This window comes from Humulus lupulus, chromosome 3 (assembly GCF_963169125.1).
Source record: "Humulus lupulus chromosome 3, drHumLupu1.1, whole genome shotgun sequence".
In the NCBI taxonomy this organism is placed as follows: domain Eukaryota; kingdom Viridiplantae; phylum Streptophyta; class Magnoliopsida; order Rosales; family Cannabaceae; genus Humulus; species Humulus lupulus.
The window spans coordinates 158,384,263-158,395,817 of record NC_084795.1 but is presented as its reverse complement, the minus strand read 5'-3'; the positions used below and the strand labels follow the sequence as shown (position 1 = coordinate 158,395,817).

The 11,555-nt window shown below is 35.8% G+C and overlaps 1 non-coding gene across 1 annotated transcript; it reads right to left on the bottom strand.

Moving 5' to 3' along the window:
* Nucleotides 1-5,456: 5,456 nt before the first annotated feature.
* On the bottom strand, nt 5,457-5,563 carry LOC133828185 (small nucleolar RNA R71). Its single transcript, XR_009890820.1, has one exon. It is a non-coding gene; the product is annotated as a small nucleolar RNA R71 (small nucleolar RNA).
* Nucleotides 5,564-11,555: the final 5,992 nt, after the last annotated feature.

Below are 11,555 nucleotides of genomic sequence, written 5' to 3'. Positions count from 1 at the left end.
CTATCCAGGGCGTTACAAGCTTAGAGAATACAATGGGCCAAACGCAGTTGGATATGCTGCACCTCTGGTTCCTCAAGCACCACGAAATGAAGCAATAACAATACATGTTGTTATACCAGCGTCTCCACCCATGGTTTCACCAGCCATTCAAGTGTAGTTAGATGTTTTGACTCAAATGGTTCAGGAACTGACAGCCCTCAAAACCTAGTGACATCGATCAGGAAAGAAGGAAAGGATCTCCTTTTACGGATCGAATAAATGCACTAATAATTCCTCCCAAGTTCAAGATGCCTACTTGGAAGATGTACACATGGAAAGAGGATCCAGTGTCACATGTCAACAACTTCAAAATCTAAACTGATCTATAAGGTGTCAAAGATGATGCCCGGTGTAGGATTTTTCGTTCTACTCTTGTAGATGTATGCTGCTCGAACTTTGCCTACTGAACTTAATGACTTGGTGGACATCAAACAAGGTGCTGACGAGCCCCTTAAATATTTTCTACAACAATTCATGAAAGAGGCTGCGCATTTGAAGACCGATAGTGATGATGAAAAACTGATGGCCATCATGGCTGGGATAAAGGTTAAGGGACCACTCTGGACAAATATGAGAAGAAAAATTGTGTACTCGACCAGAGAGTTTCTAGAGTGCACAGATGTATTTATCAAGTTAGAAGAGGCCATCAGAAAGGCAGACGAAGTTGTAGCAGGAACAAGCAATACCCCAAACAATAATAAAGGTACTAATTCTAACCACAACTAAGCTAGTAATGGTGGTGGTAATAAGAACAATTAGAGTGGTAAGCGGAACAACAACTCGAACAATGGCACAAATAATGATAATGGCAAAAGAGCTAAAACCAATGATAAACCTCGCGAATATGTGCCTTGGTCTACCACTTACTCCACTCTGCTAGGGTCAAGAGTAGGTGTATTTCAAGCCACACAAGCTGAAGTCCCATATATGAAACTGGCACCTGTCCGAAAGGACATCAGTAGAGGAGACATGACCAAATTTTACATATTCTACAATGATTATTTTCATGATACTAATGAGAGTAACCAACTCAAATATAAGATTGAGTTTATGATTCAACAGAACCACCAAGCCATGCAAAGTTATGTTTGTTTAAAAACGACCAGCAGCCACCTGCTACAAACAATCCAGATGCACCAGCTCAGCCATTGTTACTTGCCCCAGTAACAGGACAGCTGGATACAATCTGTGGGGTACCACATTTGGTAGGTGAAAGTAGGAAGGCCCTAGAAAGATATTCCTGAATACTCCTCCATGAACCAAGTAATCATGTATTGGTCATCGAAGAGCGAACTCCCAAATGCCTCGCTATGAATGTAGCCCATTATATTCACCGAGTAAGAAGCAAATCATGTCAAGTTCCCACATAATGATCCGTTGGTCATAGAAGCACATATTGCTAACATGATAGTCTCAGTGAACATATTTTTTAAATTGACCCTTGAAAGAATGAAACTCTCTATCTGAGATCTGCAGCCTTGCACCCAAACTATTGATGGCTTTACAAGACAAGGAGTGTTCCCGGTAGGAGTAATCAAGCTTGCATTCACTGTTCGGCGTGCACCAACAAATAACACGGTTATGGCTACATTTATTTTGGTGGACCTTCCATCGACATTCAATGCCTTGCTTGGTAGACCGATTCTCATTGATTTGCAAGCAATAACTTTAACATTCCATCTCACGATGAAATTTCCAACAAATGTTGGTATAGGCTGTGTTAAAGGAAATCAATGAGAAATAAGAGAGTGTTGCAACTCTTCTACCACTACAACCACAAAAGTCCAAGTCACGAATAACATGACTTGAAATTTTTTTAGCACAAGCTAATCAATGTCGGTCAGACATACATAAACAACTCAAGTGTCAAATTGTACCATTATTATGAGTTACTGTAAGGCTGGTCATAAGGCAAGATTTGCCCATCTTTATACGCCCATCTAATTTTATTTTTCCCATGTTTTCTGATTGAAAGGCATGATTTGCCCATCTTTAAACAATCAATTATTTTGCTATGTGACTTTGTCAAGCACGATTTGCCCATTTTCCGCAGCTAGAGATTTTATTTTTAACAAACTAAGATTACTAATCGTAAGCCGTATTTTTCCCACTTTGTAAATGATTACTTATCTATATTATTTATTTGTGTCTTCTGATTGTATGACACAATTTTTCTCACTTTAAAACTACCAGTTATTTGTCATTCTTAATGATTAGTAAGCTAGCCAAAAGACACGATTTGTCTATTTTATATCGACATGTTATTTTTCTAATTTCTATGATTGCTAACTGATCGTATGACACGATTTTCCCATTTTAAAAATGCTTAATTATTTACAAAGCCAAAACCAAATATAAGTTCCTCGTACATACGTGATTATGTCCATTTTTTACGAGTTATTTGTTGGAAATATAGACCTTACTCTTTGCAAATCAAAAATTAATAATGGAAATGATACAATATTCGAAACCCTAGAAGTTAATCAAGATCCATATTCAAAGTATGAATGAAATTCTTGATAATCAAAGAAACATGTTCATGATATGAATGTTAATCTTGAATATAAGAAACTAAATGATTAAATGATGATAAGATGTACTTAGACACATTTAATCATCAATACTAACAATGAAAACATATTAGAATGACAAAATATAAGATTAGGGTTAGAGAGATACAACCTTTTGTATTGAGCAACTCGAATCTTTAAACTTGGGGAACTTCTAGGGCTTATACACAATAAGAATATTTGTTGTCCAAAATCTCTATTCCAAGCCTCCCCTTATTGCTTGAATCTTCAACTAAGTAGAATGAGATTTGGAATTGAACAAGCCTTAAAACGCATGTAGTCAAGCAAAGCTTGATGAGTTTCTTGGAGACAACTTTGGTCTTAGAAATCGAGAAAGAGAAAGAGGTTAGAGAGAGAGAGAGTTGGAAAGTGTAATCAAAGCTTTTCAACTTTAATAACCCATATATATAGTGTAGGCATCATCATTAGTCTAACCAATAGGATTAAAGCATTTAAAACACATCATTTGGAGCATTTTACGTAAACTTTACGACCCAAAAAGACCGCTCAGGCGATGTATCGATTGCATTCAGGCTAGGTAGCAAGCGATGCATTGCCTGCTAGGGCTTTTGAAGCCTTTCGGATTTTGGCGATGCTATGCCACTTAGGGGGCGACGCATCACCACCCCCATTGACTTTGGGCCCTTCTAATGGTCCTAAAATTTCTCCAAATGCTACCAAACATTTTAGAAATGTTTGGATACTTCATTGTATCACTTTTGACCCATAAAAGTCACTTTTAGATGCCTTCTACCTAATCTCATGCTTTCACTTCTCCTTAAGTGAAAATTGTTAAGTGTTTGGCACCTGAACGTGTAAACATCTTAACTATTATATTTAATCAATCTCAACATTATTTACAAGGGAGTGTGCTAGTACATTAAAAATTCCAAATTATTGTTATTTTATGGAATTTTTGAGCTTATTTAGTTATGTTTGTGTAGTATGGCATTTTTTTGCCTATGTTTGATAATATTTCAAGATTATGGGAAGTAATTGATAAATGACTATGTTTGACTTTAAAAAGATGTTATTTGGTGAAAAAAGGACAATTGAGCAGCGATGCTCTCACATAGAGCTGCGGCACTGCGATTAGACAAGGAGGCCGAATTTTGAGAAATATGGCGCTGCCGCGCTACCTTCATGAGCCGCAGCGCTATTGCCTATAGAATTTGAACCGCGATGCGGGAATATTAGAATCGCGATGCATATACAGTTAGAGGCGAGACGTACCTTAGTTTTTGGATACGGGCCGCGACGCTTCATTATAGAGTCGCAATGCCTGAATGGTCAAATTGTAGAACAATGCATTTTACGCAGAGGCAAAGGTGGAATTTCACGTTTAAAGCGCAAATTACTATTTAATCATCATTATGACGATTTCTGAAGAAAAAAATACCCTAAGGAGGAGACTCAAAGAACACTCTGAGGAGGCAAAAGCTTGGAGATCAAGTAGTCTATCATTCTATTTTATTGTTTACTTTTACTTTCTCGTGTAGTGATGTTGATCTTTGGTTTATTGGATTTTACTAAGTTTAGCATGAACTAATTTCATATTTAGGGTGTTATTGGATTCTCATGAAACCTTATGATTATCTAATGAAGTGTTTATGATTTTCCTATAAATATTGTAAATTATTTGTCTTGTGTTTAATACTTGAGATTAATTGGCCACTAATTGCATGATTTATATGATTTTAACCTGAGATCAGAGAAGTGAAGGACAAATATGCTATAGTCAAATAATCGTAGATTTATATTGGACGAGAGTACCTGTATGATCTGTGTAGCTTAGGGATTGCGTGTTTAATGCTTGTAATATTTTAGTTTACAACAGAGTTGTAGGAGATTGCTTATTGTAGAGAATTATAATTCCTACTAATAATATAATATATAATTATAATCTGCTATCACAATAGAGATATGAATTCTTAGATTTGCATTAGAGAACCATATGTTGATAGTTGATGAAGTTAATAACCATAATTCTTAATCCATTGAATTAATATTAAGTTTTGAGTTATCCATTGTTCTATTTTATTGTTTTAGTTTTATAAATTCAGAATTTATTAATTGTCAATCAATTAGAATCAAAGATTAAGTTTTTTTAATTAGTAACAGTCCCTGTGGGAACGATAATTTACTTACTATTTTGTTACTTGTTACAATTGTGTATACTTGCGTACATAATTTTCACAACAAGTTTTTGGCGTCGTTGCCGGGGATTGTATTATTAATATCAATATAGTTAATTAATATTCTGAATTGGTTTTTATTTCTAGTACTCATTTAGGTTGTGGCTGTATTGTGTTTTCAGGAATTATTGGTATATGTAACGAAGTAGACAAAATGAACTCATACTGATAGATCTTGAAATTGAAAGAACTTGCAGACAAAACTGAAAGATAAAGAGAAGACTGGATTTTTCCATGGCTGAGAATCAAGGAAATGCAACAAACAATGTTGCTAATGTTAATAATATTCCAAATATTGCAGAGGTCCTAGTGGAACGAGGACCAAGAGTGCATTCATGCATCAGACGCCCCACTATTGCTGCAAATAATTTTGAGATCATGCCAGCAATATTACAAATGGTGCAGTCTACTATTCAGTTTGGGGGGTTGCCTACGGAAGATCCTAATTTACCCATAGCCAATTTCCTAGAACTATGTGCAACGTTTAAGATGAATGGGGTGGGTGACGATGCAATAAGACTTAGATATTCTCATTTTCTCTATGAGACCGAGCGAAGAGTTGGCTAATTTTGTTGCAAGCTAATTCTATCACAACATGGGAGGAGTTAGCTAAAAAGTTCTCAGCAAAGTTTTCTCTCCAGCAAAAGCTGCAAAGTTGAGAGGGGAAATTAATAATTTTTACCAGACGGAAGGGGAATCGTTGTATGATGCATGAGAAAGATTTAAAGAGTTTTTAAGGAAGTGCCCACTTCATGGTATAGAGAAGTGGATGCTAGTCCATAACTTTTATAATGGGTTGAATGGTACTACACGTACCATAATAGATGCTACAATATGGGGTGCATTCGTGAGCAAAAGTGTTGATGAAGCATATGAATTGCTAGAGGAGATGTTAATGAATAAGTACTAGTGGCCAACGGAAAGGGGACAACCAAAGAAGATGGCTGGTATGATTGAACTGGATGATATTTCCATGCTTACAGCACAAGTGGTAGCTTTAACAAAAAAATTACAACAGACCAATCTTCCATCCTAAGCCATGCAAGTACAGAGTTTATGCAAGGTAGGTGGTAGCGGTCATCCACTGAATTAGTGCCATGTCCTAGATATGAATAACATGCCCATGGAAGAAGTGCAAGCTATAGGAAAGTACCAAAGAAAAAACAATTACCCTTTTTCCATGTCATACAACTAAGCTTGGAAGAACCACCAAAATTTTTCTTGGACAAATAATCAACCCACTCAACAATCTTATCAACAACCTCCACTTGGCTTTTATCAACCACAAAATAGACTTCCATAACAGCCAATGTCCATGAAACAACCTGATGCACTGAACTAATTCATGGAAGAGACAAGGGCATCTATAAGGAGTTTGGAGACGCAAATAGAGCAGTTGGCCACTCTGATGACGAATAGAGCTCAAGGAAATTTGCCTAGCACTACTGAGGTGAATCCCAAAGAGCACTGGCAAGCCATCACCTTGAGAAGTGGAGCATAGTATGAGGAGCCCAAGAGAACTCAGTCAGAGGAGATAAGTGAGGAGAAAAAGGACCAAGGCATAGCAGAGAATAATTCTAGTGAAGAAAAGGTTACTAAAGGCTCAGCAGAGAAAGAAGTGCTAACACTAGTGAGCATTGAGCTTCATATAAATATTATGTATCCACATAGACTTTGTAAGCAGAATTTAGATAAACACATTGAGAAGTTTTAAGAGGTGTTCAAGAAGATACACATTAACATACCTTTTGCTGAAGCACTAGAACAGATGCCTAGATATATAAAGTTTATGAAGGAGATTCTGTTTAACAAGAGGAAGATTAGAGATTATGAAATTGTAGCATTGACTTAAGAGTGTAGTATTATTTTGCATAGAAAGCTCCCACAAAAGTTAAGAGATCCTGGTATTTTTACTATACCATGCAACATTGGGGAGTTTGAATGCAAACATGCATTGTGTGTTCTGAGGGCAAGTATAAATTTGATGCCATGGTCAGTATTTCACAGACTTAGATTGGGAGAAGCGAGGCCCATAACCCTCACATTATAGCTGGCAAATAGACCAGTCAAACACCCAAGATGTATTATAGAAGATGTGTTGGTAAAAGTAGATAAGTTTATTTTTCCAACGGATTTTATTGTTCTTGATTTGGAGGAGAATGAGAATGTCCCAATTATTTTAGGAAGATTGTTTTTAGCAACTGGGCAAGCTTTAATAGATGTGCAAAAAGGAGAATTATAGTTGAGAGTGCAAGGTGATGAAGTAGTATTCAATGTATAATTTGGCCATGACCTATCCTAGGGAAAGTGATAGTTGCTATTCGGTGGATGTGATAGATGAAGCAGCAGCAAGTAAGAAGCTAGTAGAAGATCTGCTTGAACTTAATCTTACCGTCGATGATGTAGATGAAGAGGATTGTGAGGAGGCAGTGAGTTATTTGAATTGGATACAATCATAAGGACCATTGAGAGAAAATAGGTTTGAAGAACTTGGTCAAGGGCCTGAAAGACCACTACCGTCCATTGAGAACCCTCCTGTTCTAGAATTAAAGGCTTTGCCAGAGCATTTACGCTATGCATATCTTGGAGAAAAGGAAACTCTTTCAGTTATAGTATATGCATCTCTTACTGAGGTAGAGGTAGAAAAGTTATTAAGATTATTAAGAGTTCATAAGACTGCTATTTGATGGACTCTAGCTGACATAAGGGGAATAAGCCCATCGACTGTGATGCATATAATCTTGATGGAAGATGATGCTAAATGAACAATTTATGCTTAGAGAAGATTAAATCCATCAATGAAGGAAGTGGTAAGAAAAGAAGTTCTTAAGTGGTTAGATGCTAAAGTAATTTACCCAATTTCAGATAGTGCATGGGTGAGTCCAGTGCAAGTAGTTCCAAAGAATGGAGGAATGCCGGTGGTTAAGAATGAGAATAATGAATTGATTCTGACTCGTACTGTGACAGGTTGGAGGATATGTAAAGATTACCGTAAATAGAATAAGGCTACTAGAAAAGATCACTTTCCCTTGCCTTTCATTGATCAAATTTTGGATAGATTGGCGGGCCATAGAGATTATTGTTTCTTGGATGGGTATTCAGGATACCGTCAAATTTCCATTGCACTTGAGGATCAAGAGAAAACCATGTTTACATGCCCGTATGGTACGTTTGTATTTAGAAGAATGTCATTTGGACTCTATAATGCACCTGCAACGTTCTAAAGATGTATGATGGCTATATTTTCGGACATGGTAGAAAAGGGTATTGAGATCTTTATGGATGATTTTTCTGTTTATGGTTCTTCTTTAGATAACTGTTTGGCTAATTTGGAGCTAGTTCTGAAGAGATGTGAGTGTAATGACCCAACTAATTCTGGACTTTGGACCATTAAAACTACTTATACATAGACACTATTCTTAAGAAAACATACATATGAAACATTCATAACTTTATTAAAAACTATAAAGTAAAAGTTGAAATCTATAAAATTCAGGGCAGGATATGGGATCCCATGGTTTGAAAATAAAACATAACTTAAATCTTAAATAAATTCGTTACAAAATCAGGTGCGGAAAATACATAGAAAACATAATTGAAATTACTAAAAGCAAATTCGTCCTCGAATCGTTCACGTAGTCCACCGAATCAATTCTTCCTCAATACACAATCCCAAGCCACCAAGAATCTTCCCACCATTATATTATTTTCCCGCACATATAAAATAAAGGAATGAGCCTAATGTCCAGCAAAGAAAATCTACTAAAAGCATGAAACATAAACATAAACTATAAACATATGACTATAAATACGTATACCATATAGGAATATACTATCAATGGCCATTAAAACATGTGATAAACCATCTACGTCCCCTGTCTAATATCTGAGGTAGGTTAGATCACATGATAGTTTATGATAACCCATCTAGGTCCTCTATCTAATATCCGAGGTAGGGTAAATCATAACTACAAACATAAAAAAAAATGATAAACACTAGGGCACTAAGCAACTATGAGCCCTAGAAAAAACATAACATAACGTACTATAGCATAAACATATTATACATAACATACACATAAGCATATAGAAACTATCCTATTTTCCTTACCAATACCGGGATGTGAGAACAAGGACGGGATTTTGGAACACTCCTAAAACCAATAATAGAAATGTGAGTATTTCTAAAAGAAAAAGATGAAAAGAAATGAACTCAAACCACCGAGAAGAAGAGCTTACTGAAAAGAAACCTCAAGTTCAAAGAACTTAAATGCTTAACCAAGAATGGAAAATATTGAGTTAGGATTTGAGTAGAAAAAACTATAAAACTAATGAAACATACAGAATTGAACTAGGAATAGGAATACCTTTGAATGCACTATAACCGAACTACACCTCGATATTGAAAAACACACTATTAACCTTACTTCCCAAGTGTTTAATAAGCTTAAGATTATAAAGCTTATAACCCCAACCCAAGTGTTTAACACTCTAAAGTAAACCTAGTAGCTTGAAGGCTCTGAACTCAGCTTGAAGAATGAAAGAAATGGTTGGGTACTAGGTCCTATTTATAGAGTTCACGAATGAAAAGATCTTCTTTTAGCTTAAATAAAATAATGATTATTTAATTGAAAAACATTTGAATAATTGTTCAGCAAAGTCTTAAGACTTGGTCAAAAAGATTCTAAGGCTTGCAAAGAGGTTATGGGTTGAATTGAGCTTGGTTTCAAAATCATTCAAAAATATTGCCTTGGAGCCGATATATCGCCCATGGTAGGTGATATATCGCCTGGGCTTATATTCCCGAGGCTCGTCGAAACAATTGTGCGAAGTTACGTGTTTTTCGTATTCCCCAAGTGGCGATATATCGACCCTAGAGCTGCGATATATCAGCATACGCTGAAATATTATACACGTAATTGCACTTTTTCAGCCTAATTTGAATTGAGTAAATAACTTTGACTGAGTCCTATAACGATTTTAAAGCTGCTGGTAGATTCTGGGGTTTTCAAATATTATTGTTATAAAACTATTCCTCAAAAATACTTTAATTTCTCAATAAACATGCACATGACAAGTGTCATGACCTTATTAGTTTTATCTAAACCTTATAGTATAAAAATATTATCTTTATAATCAGCTATATTAATGAAACCTTATGTTATAATTAATATTCTTAAACTATAAGTTAAACTTATAAAATCTATAAGTGTTGCTATGAGTGTTCAACTAAGTCCCGGCTTGAACCAAAAATCCATAGTAACATACTATAACTACTACTACTACTACTACTACTACTATCTAACTAGCTAAGTAAAATTCTTGGACTCTACAGTGAGGAATCGAACTTAGTCTTGAATTGGGAGAAGTGCAACTTTATGGTAAATGAAGGAATTATTTTAGGGCATAAGATCTCAAGTAAGGGGATTGAGGTAGATCGGGATAAGATATCAACAATAGAGAATTTACCACCTCCGGTCTCAGTTCAATTAGTAAGAAGTTTTCTTGGTCATGCGGGGTTTTATAGAAGATTCATTAAAGATTTTTCTAAGATTTTGAAACCCATATATACAGTGTTAATGAATGGAGTACTTTTTGAATTTGATGAGAAGTGTCGCCATGCTTTCAAGGTACTTAAGGAGAAAGTAACTTCAGCACCGGTAATCGTTGCACCAATTTGGGAATTTCCATTTGTGTTAATGTGGGATGAAAGTGACTATGCAGTAGGAGCAATGTTAGGCCAACGAGTTGACAAGCTGTTTAGAACAATTTATTATGCAAGTTGTACTTTGAATGATGCTTAGGTTAATTATGCTACTACATAAAAGGAGCTATTGGCCATTGTGTTCGCTTTTGATAAGTTTAGGCCATATCTCATTGGGAATAAGGTAACAATATACACTGATCATTCCTCCATTAAATACCTTATGACCAAGAAAGATGCAAAACCTCGTCTCATTCATTGGGTTCTATTGCTACAAGAATTTGAAATGGAGATTAGGGATAAGAAAGGAACTGAAAATTTGGTGGCTGATCATTTGTCTAGATTAGAATTAGAAGAGAGTCAAAGTAGGAAAGAGGTGCAAATTAATGATGCTTTTTCAGATGAGCAGTTATTTAAAGTGTAGGAGAATAAGGAGGTGTCGTGGTTTGCTGACTATGTTAATTTCTTGGCTGCCAATATAGTGCCTCCAAAGATGTCAAGACAAAAACTCAAAAAGTTTTATTCGGAGGTAAAGCATTATTATTGGGAGGAGCCCATCTTTTACAAGCATTGCACATATCAGATTATTTGTCGCTGTGTGCGTGAAGATGAGATGGTGTCGATTTTTACTCATTGTCATGCTTTTCATTGTGGTGGTCATTTCGAAGCATCAAAAACAACTGCAAAGGTATTACAATGTAGTTTTTATTGGCCTACGTTGGGGAAAGATGCAGATACAATTGTAAAAGCTTGTGATCGATCTCAACGAGTTGGCAGTATTTCAAGGAGAGATGAGATGCCCTTACTTGGGATTCTTGAGGTGGAATTATTTGATGTATGAGGTATAGATTTTATGGGTCCTTTTCCACCATCTTACAATAACAAGTACATTCTTCTAGCAATGGATTATGTATTTAAATGGGTTGAAGCAGCAACAACAATTACAAATGATAGCAAGGTGGTACTCAAATTCTTGCATAAGCACATATTCACTCGTTTTGGTACGCCTACGGCTTTAATAAGTGACTAAGATAGCCACTTGTGTAA